Below are 18,795 nucleotides of genomic sequence, written 5' to 3'. Positions count from 1 at the left end.
AAGGAGGCAGTACAGATGTTTCTGCAATTGGAGGAGGTGGTATAGGCCAATTTGTATCCTCCCTCTCCTGTTTTTCATTTTCAACTGGAGCTGTAGGTGGGACAACAGATTCTTTCAGATTTTTAGACTTAGCCTGCTGTCCAGCAAAATAATAAGGAGATAATGGCAGAAGTACAGTACGAATTAAACTCCAAGGGGAGAAAACAGAAGAATCAACTTTAAGACCTTTTTTTTTTGTTTGTTTGTTTGTTTGTTTGTTTGTTTTTTTGAGCACGCTGTCGCCCAGGCTGGAGTGCAGTGGCGCGATCTCGGCTCACTGCAAGCTCCGCCTCCCGGGTTCACGCCATTCTCCTGCCTCAGCCTCCTGAGTAGCTGGGACTACAGGCGCCCACCACCGCGCCCGGCTAATTTTTTGTATTTTTAGTAGAGACGGGGTTTCACTGTGGTCTCGATCTCCTGACCTTGTGATCCGCCCGCCTCGGCCTCCCAAAGTGCTGGGATTACAGGCGTGAGCCACCGCGCCCGGCCATGGATGAGCCTGTTTTAATCCTTCTCCTGTCCTATCCCAATTTTCCACATCAAGAGTGCCTGCCTGTGGAAACCATGGGTTATGTGTAATAACCTTTTGTGGCTTCTGCAGGAGGTTAGTGTCTGCGAATTAACCTGAGCTCTAGACTGTCTCAACAGAACTTTAAGCAACTGCACATAATGTTTTTCTTTAATAGACAAATTCTTCCCCTTGTTACCCTGATTCAGAAAACTTTCCGTTCCCAGTACTTCTTTAAAGCACTGCTCCCAGTACCTCTTTATGGCACTGACCTTATATCCACTGCCGACAGACTCGTCCCGGGGTCCCCGTTTGCCTTGTCAAATTCAGTTCCTCTGCTCCAGCAGACCTTCGTTCACGTCCTCGAAGTCCCTGTTCTGGGGCGCCACTATGCCGCTGACCTATTGGACTGAACAAAGCGGGGCAAACGCGGGAATAAAAGACAAGAGACAAAAGAGTATATTTGGAAGAAGGGGTCGGGGGTACCTTGCCTCTGGTGGACAAGGGCTCTGATCTTTACACAGCCCTCCGTATTTATTAGGCAAAAGAGATAGAAATGGGGGTGGGAGGGTGATTTTCAGGTAATTGTCAGTTGGCTGTTTGGTTCACAGCAGGCTTTCGAGACTGCATCCTTTGAACAATAGGCGCTAATTTTCTCAGTAGATAACTTCAAGGAGCCTGGCATTACCAGGGAGTAATGTCCGTCAGCAAACCTTTTGGTGGCGGGGCAATGTGAGTTTGCCCACATCCTGCATTCATGATAAACTGTTTTCTGATCATATAGCCTCCAGCGGAATGCCAAGTTGGTCACGTCCCACGGGCCTTCGGCTCCCTGCAATTTTATACCTTAAATGTCTATATCACTAAGATGCCAATGTTTTAATGAAAAAGAAAATAGAGTATAAAATTCAGTATCACTTATTTGTCTCAACTACAAGTACAGTGAGTATTAAACGACGACAATACAGTAACGAAAACAGAACTTGTAGATTTGCCCAAATTAACTCTGTTTTTCCAAATTTGAGGTGTATGGCAAGTTGAATGTTTGTTCTTTCAGCAATTGTTAGTTACATTATCAGCTTAACATTTTCAAACACTGCGGGAGGCATTTCTCTGTTCACATAGACTTAAGTACATATATACTGAGCTGTAAATAGTTTGCCTTCCATGTTTGGTCTCTAAGCACTAAATAGGTAGACTTCAAATCAGTCTATGTTACCCAGTGACCCTCTCTTCAGAGGCATCAGTAATGCATTTGGCAAATGTCTCGAAACATGAATTGTAAATTGACATAGGTACAACCTTGATTGTAAGAGTCCCAAATACGTATTTTTTAAAATGTTAACCTTAGGGGGAAAAATTATAATCATCATCAGCTCTATTTCCTGAAAATTCATCTCTGCAAGTCACAGCTCCACATTTACATACAGTTCTGACCCTCTTTTTGGCTGGGCTATGGTCAATAGAATCTGAAGATATATCTCCAGAACCTTTCATTTGATAATCAAAAGTCAGCTCTTCTCCAGCATTTTTGGTTCTCGTGGAAAACAGTGCTATTCAGGGAAGACGAGTATTGTTGTAGGAGTTATTAAGAAATTATTTTAGGCAGATAGAGAGTAAAAGGGGTCCTTGGGAAGTTTTCGTTTTTTAAAGCATCTCCGGAAAAGTTTCTTGTAAAGCCCCGGCTCTTAGAGCCAGGCTGTAAACCCAACTCCTCCCAAAGTTGGTTCAGCTTATGCCCAGTGATTGGCAAGGACAGCTTGTGAGCTGGAAACAAAATGAAGTTGTTTGGGTCGGATCTCTTTCACTGTCTCACTCACAATTTTGCAACGACAGTTTCAAAAGCTACCTATCACTCCTTTGAAAATACCTTGTACACTGGCAGTTAAGTCATAACCTAATTAAGGCTCATTGGTTTCACCTCTGAGGTTACTCTTTGTAAAGTTCAAAAGCCAAACATCTTAACTGCTTGGCGTGGCTGAAGTCAAGTAAGTAACAAGGGATTTTAAAAGATCTTCTTAAAGAGCGCTCAGCTTAATTAAAAGTGAATATTCAAGTTTTAGGTATATTTAAAAGGCCTTTATGTTTTTCTTTTCTTGGATCTTGTTTTCTGGAAGAAGAAGGTTCTTCTCAGTTGGCTGAATTATTTTTCTCCTTTTTTTTTTTTTTTTGTCTTGCCATTCTTAATACATGCATTAAAGGCCCTGAGATAACTTCTGGTAGCATGGGACTCCTTGGGAAAAACAGAGGAGGTGCCACAGACCCCGTTTTAGGGAAAACCCTGTTTTCCTCATGAAACCCCAGGAATTAAAAGCAAATAGATCCCTCTCAAAATCAAAAGCTCTGTTCTGTTTTGCATTGTGTTATCTGATGGTTTTGAGTTTTGCGGTATCAGAAATTACTCCGCATTGTAAGAGAGCTTTGGTGTATAATAACTAGGTAAAAAATACACTGTAAGGGATGGCTAATAATAGTTATAAATCAGAAAAGCATGCTCTTGGCCACCTGAAAAATAAGGAGACATCCCCACCCCCCACTGGGAGATGAGACTCCCATCAGGGATGGGCTAATTACAAAATAAGCCAGTTGACTTTGGGTTGCCTTGCAATGAAATGCATGGTAGAAGCACTACACTGTCTTCTCCCATAGTATCTATATGGTCTTTTCATAAACTAAGCATTGAAATAAAAGCATAGTAAGGAGGTCTTAAAACACTACTCTGCCTTTTAGTAAAAGGGTTATAAAAAGTTTTTAGAAATTTCACTTCATGGTCAAGTTGGTTAGGATTAGATAGAATGATCTATAAGGTTTTATTTAAACCAATTAGGGTTAACATTAACAAACTAATACAAGGGTAAAACTTGGCTTTAAACAGGATTTCCGTGTCATAGTAAAGGCTAATAAAATGTTTTTGCCTTTCAAGTCATCATTTTGGCAAAATAATTTATGGCAGTCTGGGAATTGTCCTTGCTAATGCCTGGCTTTTTGGATGGTTCATAGGGCCTCTGAAACATTTTTAAAAAGAGGTAAACAGGATTATTTGGCATGTTTAGTCACATGAGATTGCCAAAATGATGTCCAATCTTCTTTAAGTTATATTTTGGTGAATAATACTAATATATGTTCAAAAATTGTACGGGATTTCTAAAATTCTAATGTCTTAAGTATATGCTATCAATCATAATTAAAGGTAAAGTTATTGTAAACCATGGATATACACAAATTTCTTTTGTCAGTCATGTTTTTAATTGTAACTACCCCGGAAATGTTGCCATTCGCAGACAATTGTCTTGTTTTGTTCCTTCTTAAAAGACAGTTTATAATGAGGCTATATTAAGAACTTTAACAGGTTTTCTCAAATGCAGGTTTTTAATAGCTTTACAGATTGTAACATTGGAATAGAGAAAGAACATAGGAAACTTTTAAACAACTGACATGGTCACAAATATCAAGCAAAACAAGAGTTAACTAAATGAGCTGCACTCAGAAAGTTAAAGCAAGCCTTTTATCTTTTGCTTGGAATACTGCTGATCCTTGTTTTGTTTTTCAGAGTCAAGGAGAAACTTATTTTAAACTATTCATGGCCTTTAATAATTGAGTAAGGTATACTCCTATGAACAAAATTTAGAGCATGTTTATTTCTCTGCCTGGTTCCTCTGGAATTTGGAAACTATCTGTGAGTACTCTTAACTTATGGCAATATAGTTGTTTGCATCGGTGCAATAAGAATCCATTTTTCTTTATCAGCGGGACACAATTGGAAAAACTGGTTATTTTACCAAGGCTTTAACTGAAAGGGTGTGTTTCTCTTTAAGGAATCAAGCTTGACATGCAGAGCCAATAAAAACCCCTTGGGGAGAACTGGCCTCATACCTTGTCTACACAGTCCCTGCACAGGGTTCCTAACCTGTGGTCAGTAAAGAATGTCACTTTCTAACAGGTCTGGAAGCTCCGAGTTTATCTTGGGACCTCAAGAGGAGAGGATCACCCAGTCCACAGGTATTTGAGGATACAAACCCATTGCTAGGCTCGGCTTTAAAAGTCTTATCTGAAATTCCTTGTGAAACAGTTTCATCAAAGCCAATCCAAAAGGCCTATGTAGAAATAACCATTCTTGCTGCACTTTATGCAAATAATCAGGCCAAATATAAGACTACAGTTTATTCACAATTTGTTTTTACCAAAAATGAGGACTAGAGAGAAAAATGGTGCTCCAAAGCTTATCATACATTTGTCATTAAGTCCTAGTCTCATTAATTGTTTTCAAGCTTTTCGTCTACATTTTAGACTAACCCTGCTTATTCCTGTGAATCAAGTAGTGATCTCCTGCAGCTTGGAAGAAAAAATAAGGGATGGGTAATGTAAAAATCCGGATCAATATACTGGTTCTGGGCAATTATCCTGCAAATTCTGCCAGGTAATAAAAGTGGGTAGGGTGCCCATAACCCGGAGGTTTCTTTGTTTAGGAAAATAAAAGAAAGAAACTTCATAGACCTCCCCAAAGGGGAATTCTATATCTTGACAAGTAAAATTTTAGATGAAAATTATCTACCACACCACACTTATGGAAATTGTTATACTCACTCTATTATTTGCAAAAGGGTTATACACAGTAGCACCTTCTAACTGAAATAGTAAACAGAGAGTTTCCATCGCTGTCGTATTTTGCTTAATTATTATCCTTATAGCAGAGATAATAGTTACTAACAAAAAGGAAGCATGAAAGTTTTACTATCACTGAGTCTGGTAGGACTTTTTATTGGGTTTAGCGACGCAGTTTTAAATGAAACATGCTGCTTTTGGATTTATACCTCTAGTAAAGGAAAATTTACAGGTACTTAAAAATCAAATCAAAATTATTGACAGGCTCAGGGAAAATGCCGGCTTCAGCCTCAAGTGGCTACAAACCCTCTTTAAGAAATTCCAGTCTTCTTTATGGAATTGGTTAACCCCTTTATTAAGCCCTCTCTTGCTTATATGTCTTGTATTGATATTTGGACCCTGTGTACACAATACTATAACTCGAATTGTTTCTTCTCGCCTAGAAGCAATCAAACTCCAAATGGTGCTGTAAACTGAACCACACATAGACAGGCCATTCTTCCGAGGACCCTTAGATCAATCCCAGGAGGAGCCCTAGCTGCTGTTCCCCATTTGACGCCCCTTTTCAGCAGGAAGTAGCCAGAAGGAGTCGCCGCCCAAAATCCCCTAACAGCAGTTAGTGTGGTGTCTCCACAGGGAGTAATGTTGTAGGAGTTATTAAGAAATTATTTTAGGCAGATAGAGAGGAAAAGGGGTCCTTGGGAAGTTTTTGTTTTTTAAAGCATCTCTGGAAAAGTTTCTTATAAAGCCCTGGCTCTTAGAGCCAGGCTGGCAACCTTTGATATGCAAATGTAAGCTATTAGAAACTGGGTCCACCCAGGCCTGGCGTGGTGGCTCACGCCTGTAATCCCAACACTTTGGGAGGCCTAGGCAGATGGATCACCTGAAGTCAGGAGTTCGAGACCAGCCTGGCCAACATGGTGAAACCCTGCCTCTATTAAAAATACAAAAAGTTAGCCAGGTGTGCTGCTGCATGTCTGTAATCCCAGCTACTCGGGAGGCTGAGGCAGGAGAATCACTTGAACCCAGGAGGCGGAGGTTGCAGTGAGCTAAGATCATGCCACTGCACTCCAGCCTGGGCAACAGAGCAAGACTGTCAAAAAAAAAAAAAAAAAAAAAAAAACTAGCCAGGCGTGGTAGCACATCTATAGTCCCAGCTACTTGGGAGGCTGAGATGGGAGGATCACCCTCAACTGGGGATCGCATCACTGCACTCCAGCCTGGGTGACAGACTGAGACCCTGTCAAATAAATAATGTATGTATGTATATATGTATGTGTGTATGTTAACCTCATCCTAAAACATCCTCACACAACATCCAGAATAATGTTTGACCAAATATCTGGGCACCAATGGCACATTCGAGTTGACACATAAAATTAACCCTCACAATACCATACTGTACAACTTTTGGAGTAAAGCTGGAATGTCATCGCATTTCTAAGACTAACTCAGTGTCCACAAATGATGCTTAAGTCATGAGGATCATCTCAGATTTAGATTTGGATGCCTGACAAGCCCTCGCTCTTCAGCCTAAATGTCTGATTTGCATGGAAAATTATCAAGAGACGCAACAATGCCAAGCAGACTATTCCAGGTCAAAATAGTCAAATTAATAATTCATAAATTATTGTATGTTTTGAAGGTATCACAAAGTGAAAGAAAAGTTGCAAGAACAGTACAGATAACTTTTTTCCGGAACCATTTGAGAGTAGGTTGCAGACCTGGTGCCCCATCATTTCTGAATATTTTAGTGTACATTTTCTATAAATGACATTTTCCAGCATAACCACAATGCACCCATCAATGTCATGAAATTAATGTTGGTACATTACTACCACCTAGTCCTCAGACCCTATTCAAATTACACCAGTTATAATAATTTCTCATAATTTATAGCAAAATGATCCAAACTAGGAGCATGCATTGCATTTTTATGAATGTTTTAAAACAATTAAGTCTGTGTAGTGAGTGAAGCCACAGTGATAGGAAGATGTAAAGGCTTTGCATCTAGAATTTGCTCTGAAAACCCTGAGATTCAAGTAATACATTATTTCATTTACTGTTTTACACAGAGAAGCCCTCATTTGTAAGAGTTTGCCTTTCTATCTGATTTCCACAGGAAATGATACTATCAATATCATACTCAGAATCTAATTACATACAAGGCACTAACCTCTCACCTGTTTTCAGTTTTGTGTAAAGACAAGGGATCAAAACATCCCTCTCTGCTATTTCATACTTAAGTGTGGGAGCTGATCCAAAGGAAGAACAGTTTCAAAAGTTTGTGAGCAAAAAAATTTAAAAGGTGAAGATTTTTTCCTTGAATGATTCTCACCTGGCAGATCTATGGAAAGATTAGCTGACTTTTTGGATCCCTGAATATAGTTAATAGAAATTTGGAAGGACCATGTCAAAATTAACTAATGTCAACTGACAAAGATTTGGGGTTCAAAGCAAAAATTAAACTTTGGAAAAGTGGGCAAGTACTTAATCAGAAACAAAAAAAAAGGAAAGGTTAGGTGAAAATGGTTTCCAGGTGCTGTTGCTATTATAGTTTGAATAATAAAGAAAAGTTATTAAAAGTCTGCTGTAACAAACCATCATAGACTGGGTGACTTATAAAGAACAAAAATGTATTTCTCACAGTTCCAGAGGCTGGGAAGTCTAAGATTAAGGCATCGGCAGATTCAGTGTCTGGTGAGGGCCCACTTTCTGGTTCACAGATGGCACCTTCTCACTGTCTCCCCATGTGGTGGAAGGGGCAAGGGGTCTGTCTCTCTTGGTACTCTTTTATTAAGGGCACTAATCCCATCCATGGGGCTCCACCTTCATGACCTATTCACCTCCCAAAGGCCCTACCTGCAGATACCATCGTATGGGGGATTTGATTTCAACCTGTGAATTTGGGGGAAGAGGGACAAACATTCGTTTTGTAGCAAAAGGAGTAGAGTAACATCTGCAAATAACTGGAGGAACGAATTGTTCTTTTAAAACTATTAAATTGTTCAACGGGACTTAAATGATTTCAGGAATGAAATGGAAATTCTGGTAATGGGTGGAAACATAGGTAAATTCTCCTTTTCCATTTACCACCACCTGTCTGAACAGCAATCATTTCTCATTAAGAGTCAAGAATTTGAAGAGATCATGAATAAAAAGTCTTAATCAGAAATGGTATATAGCTGCTTCCAGCATAAAACCTTATATAAAATGCATATTCACAGAAGGTGCTCAAGTATGTCATGAAAAATATGAAGTTTATTTAAATATTTATACAAATTAAAGATTTACTGTGTTCTCTAACAGTGCATATTTTCTTTTTTGTAATAACTAGATGAAATAAATACAAAGTAACACATTCTTACCAAGCCCCCTTCCCATCCTTCTCATCACCCTCAAACTCCCTCCAAATAGAGTCAGAGAAACAGCCAGAGGGATGTCTCCACTGAGACACAGGGAGGACTTGCACCCAGGCAGTTCAGCAGTTCCTGGGCGGGTGGCCCTCCCCATCTGAGTACCCCTCAATGTGCCTGCTCCTCCTGGGATCCTTTCTGCTCCCTTGGGCCTCTGCTTTTGGTCTGCAATGGTTGGTTATGTAGAGGGATCGTTATTGGGGTTGTCCTAAGCCAGGCTACAGGTTGAGCAGGTAGCCACATAGGCCACATAGCAGGACAGGCCCAGCTGGGGACTCTGATGTCTGCAGTTAGGGGTGGCAGGAAGTAATGGATGCACAGGCGCTGACTCGGCCTGATCTTAAGCCTTAGTCTAGGGGAAAGGTCTGGGTGTTTGCCTGCCTTCCTATTTGGAGCTGATCCCAGGACCAAACAGGATGCCATCGTGCAAGGGCAGGGAGATGAAGGGAGGCCCTCAGAAGAGAATGAGGCCTGAATGCCAGGTAAAGGGCAGGAAGGGGCTCAATCCCAGCAGCACCTCCTGGTGGTAGTTGGGGAAATAAAATGGCCAGAGAGGAGACTGTCCCTGAAGGCATCTCCAGAGCTTGAGTCCCTCCGCAGCCAACCTGATCTCCTAAACCCCTCTGAACTAGGTCCCCTTCTCCACTTAACCTGCCTCCTCAAGAAAGATAGGATGGGGCTGGGCACAGTGTGGCTCACGGCTGTAATCCTAGCACTTTAGGAGGCCGAGGTAGGTGGATCACCTGAGGTCAGGAGTTTGAGACCAGTCTGGCAAACATGGCGAAACCCCGTCTCTACTAAAAATACAAAATTAGCTGGGCGTGGTGGCACACGCCTGTAATCCCAGCTACTCGGGAGGCTGAGGCAGTAGAATCACTTGAACCTGGGAGGCGGAGATTGCGTTGAGCCGAGAACGCGCCATTGCACTCCAGCCTGGGCAACAAGAGTAAAACTCCATCTCAGGAAAAAAAAAAAAAAAAAGTGTAGTATTGGCACAAGGATAGAAAAACGAATCTGGCCGGGCGCAGTGGCTCATGCCTGTAATCCCAGCACTTTGGGAGGCCGAGGCGGGTGGATTACCTGAGGTCAGGAACTCAAGACCAGCCTGGCCAACATGGTGAAACTCCGACTCTACTAAAGCTACAAAAATTAGCCAGGTGTGATGGCAGGTGCCTGTAATCCCAGCTACTTGGGAGGCTGAGGCAGGAGAATTGCTTGAACCCGGGAAGCAGAGGTTGCCATGAGCTGAGATTGTGCCACTGCGCTCCAGCCTGGGTGACAGAGCGAGACTCCGTCACAAAAAAGAAAAAAGAAAAGAAGGATGAATCCGTGCATATTCGCATACTTGATTTATCAAAAATGTGTCTCTGTAGAGCCATGGGAGCAGGGCAGTCTTTCCAACAAATGGTGCTGGGACAATTGGGTGCCCAGTTAAAAAAACTAAAAATAAATTGGGTATTTACTTCACATTATGTATTTTTTAAAAATCAAATCATTCCCAGGTAGATCATAGACCTAAGTGTGAAAAGCAAAGAAAGTAACAAAGAAGTACATTCTTGACATTAGAATAGTAAAAGATTTCTTTTTTAAAAAATAGAGATGGGGGGTCTCGCTACATTGCCCAGGCTGGTCTCAAACTCCTGGCCTCAATCCTCCCACCTTGGCTTCCTAAAGTCCTGGGATTACAGGCATGAGCCACCACGCTGGGCCTGGGATGGTAAAAGACTTATTAAACAAAACACCAAAAGTACAAAGCATGAAAGGGAAGGACTGGTAAAATTGACTCCATCAAAAATAATAACTTCTTCACCCAGAGACACCATAAACAGTACAAAGGAAAACCACAAAATGGGAAAATATGTTTGCCTCACTTAAAATCAGATTCCATATCCAGATTGTAAGATGAAGTTCTACAATTCAACAAGAGAAAGATAGATAATCAATAGAAAAATATGCAAAAGAGTCGAACAGTTTTACAAGAGAGTACTTGAATGACCAGTAAAAAATATGAAAAGGGCCGGGCGCGGTGGCTCAAGCCTGTAATCCCAGCACTTTGGGAGGCCGAGACGGGCGGATCACGAGGTCAGGAGATCGAGACCATCCTGGCTAACACAGTGAAACCCCGTCTCTACTAAAAATACAAAAAATTAGCCGGGCGTAGTGGCGGCGCCTGTAGTCCCAGCTACTCGGGAGGCTGAGGCAGGAGAATGGCGTAAACCCGGGAGGCGGAGCTTGCAGTGAGCCGAGATCGCGCCACTGCACTCCAGCCTGGGGACGACAGAGCGAGACTCCGCCTCAAAAAAAAAAAAAAAAAAAAAAAAAATATGAAAAGGTAGGCCTGGTGTGCTGGCTCATGCCTGCAATCCCAGCAACTTGGGAAGCCCAAGTGGGAGGATCAGTTGAGACCAGGAGTTGAAGACCAGCCTGGGCAACATAGTGAGACCATCTCTACAAAAAAAATTTTTTAATATCCAGGCGTGATGGTGGCATGCCTGTAGTCCCAGCTGCTTAGGAGCCTGAGGCCGGAGGACTACTTGAGCCCAGCCCTGTAGTTCGAGGCTGCAGTGAGCTATGATCGTGGCACTGCACTCTAGCCTGGGCAACAGAGCAAGACCCTGTCTCTAAAAAGAAAAAAATATTAAAGGTGCTCAACTTCATTAATTATCAGGAAAATGCCTATTTTAACCCACATGAGATACCATTTTGCAATCCTCAGCTTGGCAAAAATTTAAAATTGACTGTTCCAAGGGTTGGGAAGTATGTGGAATAATAGGACCTTTCATACTCTGCTGGTTGGGAGTATACATTAGTAAAACTACTTCAGGAAAGTTTGACACTAGCTAGAAAAGTTAAAGATGTGTATACCTTTTGTCCCAATAAGTCATACACCCTACAGAAATGTACGCTTAGGGCCAGGCGCAGTGGCTCACGCCTGTAATCCCAGCACTTTGGGAGGCCGAGGCAGGTGAATCACCTGAGGTCAGGAGTTTGAGACCAGCCTGGTCAACATGGTGAAACCCCATCTCTACTAAAAATACAAAAATTAGCTGGGTGTGGTGGTGCACACCTGTAGTCCCAGCTACTCGGGAGGCTGAGGCAGGAGAATCACTTGAACCTGGGAGACGGAGGTTGCAGTGAGCCGAGATCACACCACTGCGCTCCAACCTGGGCGACAGAGCAAGACTCTGTCTCAAAAAAAAAAAAAAAAGTCTGTTTATGTGTACCAGGAAATATGTACAAAAATGTTCTTGCAGCATTGTTTATACAGTTAAAAATCAGAATGTTCCAAATGCCTTTCAAAAGTAGAGTTGATAGATTATGGCAGATTCATACAATGAAATACTGTTGCCAAACACCAGGGGTTCGGCCTAGGTCTGATTTCTTGCTGCACAGAAAGCCAATCACTGAGATGAATATTGCCAGGGAAGAACAGCTTTAATGCCAGTAATGTCAGCCAGGAGATGGGAGACCAGTCTCAAATCCATCTCTCCAACTGACTAAAGTTAGGGGTTTTTATAGTAGGGAAGGAATGTAAAACAAGAATTAGGGAGAGGTAAGGAAGAGGAGTTGGTCAACAGGCAGCAGGTGGTTGGATGAGGGGTCTGGTGTCTCACCGTAACCATATGCAGGAAAACAGAAATTCGGGAGGTATAAAGAAGAGGAGTTTGTCAACAGGCAGCAGGTGTGTCTCATTGTCTAGATGTGGTGATATGGGAGGTTTCAGATCCTCGATTCTCTCTGGGAGGCCTGATTATTGGTTTCCTGAGAAAGGAACTCAGATAAAAACAAATATAAGTTTCTCAATTTTCGGTTTAGTGTGAAAACTGGGTTGATTTCAATACTATACAGGCAAGAAGATAAAGCACAGCTACATGTTAAAACATGGATCAATCTTAAAAGCATAATGTTGAATGAAAGAAACCAAACACAAAAGAATACATACTGTTATGACTCTATGAGGTTAATAAAAACAGGCAAAACTAAACTACACAAATAGGAAGTCATGCTTAAGTGGTAAAATGTTAAAGAAAAGTAAGGAAGTGGTGACCATAAAAGTCAATGTTTGGATCCTGAATCAAACAATCTAACTATTAAAAGATACATTTTGGTCGGGTGTGGTGGCTCACACCTGTAATCCCAGCACTTTGGGAAGCAAAGATGGAAGGATCACTTGAGGCTGGAAGTTGGAGACCAGACTGGACAACATAGCAAGACTCTATCTCTTACCAAAAAATTCAAATTAGGTGCACTTGGTTTCTCAAGTCACCCACTTGGCCCTCTTCCAAGTTGTACTTTCCTTCTTTTCTTTCCTTTCCTTACTGTTCTAAAGCTTTTAAATAAACTTTCACTCCTGCTCTGAAAAAAATAAAAATTAACCAGGTATGGTGGTGTATGCCTGTAGGCCCAGCTACTCAGGAGGCTGAAGCTGAAGGATCAGTGGAGCCCAGAAGTTTGAGGTTACAGTGAGCTATGATTGTGCTGCACTCCAGCCTGGGTGACAGAACAAGACCCTGCATTTAAAAAAAAGTTTTATTTGTAAATAATTTTTCAAAATATGTTTTTAGTTAAATTGGGAACATTTGAATATAGTGACGTTCATTTGACTATGATGACAGTAAGGAAGGATTGTGAATTGTGTTAGGTGTACTAATGATTTTGTAATTACATAAGGAAATGTCTTCGTATCATGTTTCACAATTTTAAAAGGCAAATAAAACAGGAAACAATTTTTGCATGAATGCCCTCTAATTGTAACGGGAATGATCTTTCAGGTAAATAACGTCCTTGCATCTGTGAAACTTCTATCTATAGACACTAAGAAACAACAGATTCCTGTTTGGAGCAATAATCAGTTATTATGTCATTTGGTTTAAACTGACTCAGCTTAATGTTTAATAAGTAAATTGTTAAATGTTTGAGAAGGAAACAGATCTACTTGTACACATCTTTCTGGTCTGTTCTAATGTACTCTTTGCTTTAGCTCGGATCAAAATGTTTGAAGAAAAACAACCTTTTTTTTTTTCAGGGTTTCACTCTGTCACCAAGGCTGGAGTGCAATGGCGTGATCACGGCTCACTGCAGCCTCCACCTCCCGAGCTCAAGCAATCCTCCCACCTCAGCCTCCAGAGTAGCTGGGACTATAGGTGCATGCTACTATGCTCAGCCAATATTTTATTTTTTGTTGACCCAGGGTCTCACTATGTTGCCCAGGCTGGTCTTGAACTCCCGAACTCAAGCGATCCTCCTGCCTCAGCCTCCCAAAGTGGTGGAATTATACACCTAAGCCACCATGCCTGGCCAGAAAAAAACTTTATTCTTGCTATTTCAGTGCATTTTTTAAATGCCTGAAATGTGTTCAATATGTTCTGTATCTTAGAACCTCTGCAACTCAATGTTTCCTGCTTTCAAAGCAAAGTATGGAGAACATTTGCTTGTATTGGACATGAGGGTATATGTGTATATATGGGTGTTTTAAAGTATACACATGACTGGCCTTTTCATTCTTTGTCTCTATGTGATGCTGTATTTGAGAAGCTATACTTTGTTTTAGTCTAATAGGTAGTATCTTTTGACCATTTATGAACAACAATAAATACATATTGCTGACATAATTAAGAAAAAACTCTTTAAAGGCAAGATCATGGTTGTAAACTTTTAGTTCAAGGCATGGTCAGACACTGGAGAGCTTCTTTCACTGCCCTCAAAAAAGAAATCTCCTTTACACCCTTCAAAAAATTAACTCAAAATGGATCATACACCTAAATGTAAAATGCAAAACTGTAAAACCCCTAGAAGATAACATAGGAGAACATGTTAGTGCCCTTGGGTATGGCAGTAAGTTTTTAGGTACAACACCAAAGGCATGATCCATGAAAGAAATGATTGATAAGCTGGACTTCATTCAGATTAAAAACTTCTGCTCTGCAAAAGACACTGTCCAGGCGCGATGGCTCACGCCTGTAATCCCAACACTTTGGGTGGCCGAGGTGAGTGGATCACCTGAGGTCAGCAGTTTGAGACCAGCCTGGCCAACATGGTGAAACCCCATCTCTACTAAAAACACAAAAATTAAACCCGGGTGTGGTGGCGCACACCTGTAATCCCAACACTGTGGGTGGCCGAAGCGGGTGGATGACGTGAGGTCAGGAATTCAAGACCAGCCTGGCCAACACGGTGAAACCTCGTCTCTACCAAAAACACAAAAATTAGCCAGGCATGGTGGCAGGTGCCTATAGTCCCATCTACTCGGGAGGCTGAGGCAGGAGAATCGCTTGAATCCGGGAGGTGGAGGTTGCAGTGAGCCAAGATCCTGCCATTGCACTCCAGCCTGGGTGACATGAGCAAAACTCATCTCAAAAGAAAAATTCAAAATTAGCTGGGCATGGTGGCAAGCGCCTAATCTCAGCTACTTGGGAAGCTGAGGCAGGAGAATGGCTTGAACCCTGGAGGCAGAGGTTGCAGTGAGCCAAGATTGTGCCATTGCACTCCAGCCTAGGTGACAGAGCGAGACTCCCTCTCCAAAAAACAAACAAACAAACAAATAAAAAAAACAAAAAAAAAAAACAAGACACTGTCAAGAGAATGAGAAAACAAACTATAGATTGGTATAAAGTATTTGCAAAAGACATATCTGATTCTTTATCTAAGACACATAAATAACTCTTAAAACTCAACAATAAGAAAAGGAACATCCCGATTTTAAAACAGGCAAAAGAAGCCTGGCATGGTGGCACACGCATGTAGTCCCAGCTACTTGGGAGGCTGAGGCAGGAGGATCATTTGACTGAGGAGATGGAGATGAGCCTGGGCAACACAGCAATACCCCACCTCAGAAAAAGAAAAAGGGCAAAAGACCTGAACAGGCACCTCACCAAAAAATATATACAGATGGCAAATAAGCATGTTAAAAGATGCTCCACATCATATGTCATTAGGGTTTGCAAATTAATACAGGGAGATACCACCACATACCTCTTAGTATGGCCAAAATCCAGGACACCGACAATACCAAATGCTGATGAGGATGTGGAGCAACAGGAACTCTCATTCATTGCTGGTGGGAATGCAAAACAGTTCAGCCACTTTGGAAGACAGTTTGGCAGGTTCTTACAAAACTAAACATATTCTTACCTTACCATTCAGCAATCACACTCTTTTATATTTGAAAAGTGATTTGAAAACTTACAACTACATAAAAACCTGCAATGGATATTTATAGCCGATTTATTCACAACTGCGCAAACTTGGAAGAAACCAAGATGCCCTTCAGTAAGTAAATGGATAAACTGTGGTACATCCAGACAACAGAATGTTATTCAGCAATAAAGATAAATAAGCTATCAAGCCACCAAGAGACATGGAAGAATCTTAAATGCATATTAATACATGAAAGAAGGCAATCTGAAAAGGCCATATACTATATGATTCCTAAATAATAACATTCTGGAATAGGTAAAACTATGGAGACAGTAAAAAAAAAATCAGAAGTTGCTAGGAGTTATGGGAGGGAAGTATGAATAGGTGGAACACAGAGGATTTTCAGGGCAATGAAACTACTCTGTATGATACTATAATGGTGCATACATATAATTATACATTTTTCAAAACCCATAGAGTGTACAACACCAAGAGTGAACCTTAATGTAAGCTATGTACTTGACTAATTATGTGCCAATGTATTGACTATAACGAATGTACCACTCTGCTGGGGATGTTGATAGTGGGGGAAGCTGTGTCTGTGTAGGAGCAGTGGGTATATGGGATACATACTTTCCACTCAATTTTGCTGTGGACCTAAAACTGCTCAAAGAAATAGAGTCTCACTCTGTCACCCAGGCTTAAGGGCAGTGGCATGATTTCGGCTCACTGCAACCTCTGCCTCCCAGGTTCAAGCGATTCTCTTGCCTCAGCCACCCGAGTAGCTGGGATTACAGGTGCCCACCACCACATCCGGCTAATTTTTATATTTTTAGTAGAGGAGGGGTTTCACCATGTGGGCCAGGCTGGTGTTGAACTCCTGGCCTCAAGTGATCCACCCGCCTTGGCCTTCCAAAGTGCTGGTGATGGGATTAGAGGTGTGAGCCACTGTGCCCAGCACATATATATATATATATATAATTTTTTTTTTTAAGTAATCTTTTTATCTCTTCCAGGCGCAGGACTGATGCAGCCTGAAATCAGACATAAAACCAAATCCTGCAGGTTGCTGAATTACAATGCAGGTTGAATTCATAAGATCTCCAGGTCTCATATGCAAAAACATGGCCACTGATTAGGGAAAAATGGGACCTTGAGAATAGGACTAGGAACATCAGGATTGATTTGGATAGATCTGAGCACCCTAAACCCCAACCCTCACTGAGTCTCCCTTGGCAGCAGAAGCAGCCCTTCTTCCTCAGTCTATGGGGCTGGTCCTGCCTGACTTGGGGACCCTCTCACTGTTAGGCTAATCTTTTCAATATCCACCCGTATCATCTCTCATTGCCTCCAGACCCATTACTGAATTCAGATTCCTGTACATCCCAGGAAGTAAAGTCAAACCTATGAGGAGAAAGCACACACACACACACAAATGATAAGATGTAGCTAGTTTATACTGGCAGAAACCTCCATAATATGGGTGACAGAGTGAGACCATGTCTCAAAAAAAAAAAAAAGAAAAAAAAAAGAAAAAAAGAAACCTCCATAATATGTGAGAATTGATTCTATGGATGATAGATCAGGGAAAAAGAAGTGTAATTTTTGATAGGGCCAAAGTTTTTTGTTTTGTTTTGTTTTTGTTTTTTTGAGACGGAGTCTCACTCTGTCTTTGAGGCTGGAGTGCAGTGGCGTGATCTCAGCTCATTGCAAGCTCCACCTCCCGGGTTCACGCCATTCTTCTGCCTCAGCCTCCCGAGTAGCTGGGACTACAGGCACCCGCCACCACGCCCGGCTAATTTTTTGTATTTTTAGTAGAGACAGGGTTTCACTGTGTTAGCCAGGATGATCTTGATCTCCTGACCTCGTGATTCGCCCGCCTCGGCCTCCCAAAGTGCTGAGATTACAGATGTGAGCCACCTTTTTTTTTTTTTTGATACGGAGTTTTACTCTTGTTGCCCAGGCTGGAGTGCAATGGCTTGATCTTGGCTCACCGCAACCTCCGCCTCCTGGTTTCAAATGATTCTCCTGCCTCAGCCTCCTGAGTAGCTGGGATTACAGGCATCCGCCACCAGGCCAGGCTAATTTTGTATTTTTAGTAGAGATGGGTTTCTCCATGTTGGTCAGGCTGGTCTTGAACTCCCGACCTCAGGTGATCCACCCACCTTAGCCTCCCAAAGTGCTGGGATTACAGGCGTGAGCCACCGCGCTGGCTGGGCCAAACTTTTTTATTGTGGTAAACTATATATAACATAAAAATTTCTGGAAGGGCATGGTGGCTCATGCCTGTAATCCCAGCACTTTGGGAGGCCGAGGCGGGCAGATCACCTGAGGTCAGGAGTTCGACACCAGCCTGGCCAACATGGTGAAAGCCCATCTCTACTAAAAATACAAAAATTAGCCAGGCATGGTGGTGGGCACCTGTAATCCCAGCTACTCGGGAGGCTGTGAGGCAAGAGAATTGCTTGGACCCAGGAGATGGAGGCTGCAGTGAGCCGAGATATCAGCATTGCACTTCAGTCTGGGCGATAGAGTTGAGACTCCACCTCAAAAAAACAAAACAAAACAAAAATCCATTTTAACCATTTTTGAGTGTACAATTAGATGGCATTAATTACATTCACAATGTTCGGTAACCATCACCACTACAGTATCTAGTTCCAAAACTTTTTCATCACCCCAAACAGAAACTCTATACCCATTAAGCAATCATTTCCCTATTACCTGCAGCCTCTGGTAATCTCTAACCTACTTTCTGTCTCTATGAATTTGCCTAGTCTAGATAATTTCATTTAAGTGGAGTCATACAATATTTGTCCTTTCGTGTCTGGATTATTTCACTTAGAATAATATTTTCTTTGAGACAGGGTCTCACTCTGTCATCCAGGCTGGGGTGCAGTGAGCAATCACGGCTCACTGCAGCCTCGACCTCCCCAGCTGGGCTCAGGTGATCCTCCCACCTCAGCCTCCTGAGTAGGTGGGACTACAGGCGTGAGCCACCACACCCAGCTAGAATAATTTTTTCAAGGTTCATCCATGTTGTAGCATGTGTCCAACCTTTATTCTTTTTGTGGCTGAATAATATTCCAGTAT

The 18,795-nt window shown here is 41.9% G+C and overlaps 1 protein-coding gene and 1 long non-coding RNA gene across 8 annotated transcripts in view; one reads left to right on the top strand and one right to left on the bottom strand.

Moving 5' to 3' along the window:
- KDM5C (lysine demethylase 5C) overlaps positions 1–18,795 on the bottom strand; it is a 66,386-nt gene that overhangs the window by 3,774 nt on the left and 43,817 nt on the right. For 3 of the 5 annotated variants that reach the window (XR_004180769.1, XR_004180770.1, XR_001898533.3), the window contains 2 exons: positions 15,538–15,619; positions 11,976–12,327 (listed from right to left, as the gene is read on the bottom strand). The gene's annotated coding sequence lies outside the window, so the exon portion shown is untranslated. Of the gene's footprint in view, positions 1–819; positions 957–11,975; positions 12,340–15,537; positions 15,620–18,795 lie in introns of those variants that run through there. The other 2 variants (XR_001898536.3, XR_001898534.3) reach the window with 2 other exon arrangements.
- The window catches only part of LOC103880750, a 115,787-nt gene that overhangs the window by 63,448 nt on the left and 33,544 nt on the right, over positions 1–18,795 (top strand). The window lies entirely within an intron of this gene.

The sequence above is a fragment of the Papio anubis genome, chromosome X (genome assembly GCF_008728515.1).
Source record: "Papio anubis isolate 15944 chromosome X, Panubis1.0, whole genome shotgun sequence".
Classification (NCBI taxonomy): Eukaryota; Metazoa; Chordata; class Mammalia; order Primates; family Cercopithecidae; genus Papio; species Papio anubis.
Note: the sequence above shows the minus strand (reverse complement) of the source record. Positions and strands in the feature narration are given on the sequence as shown.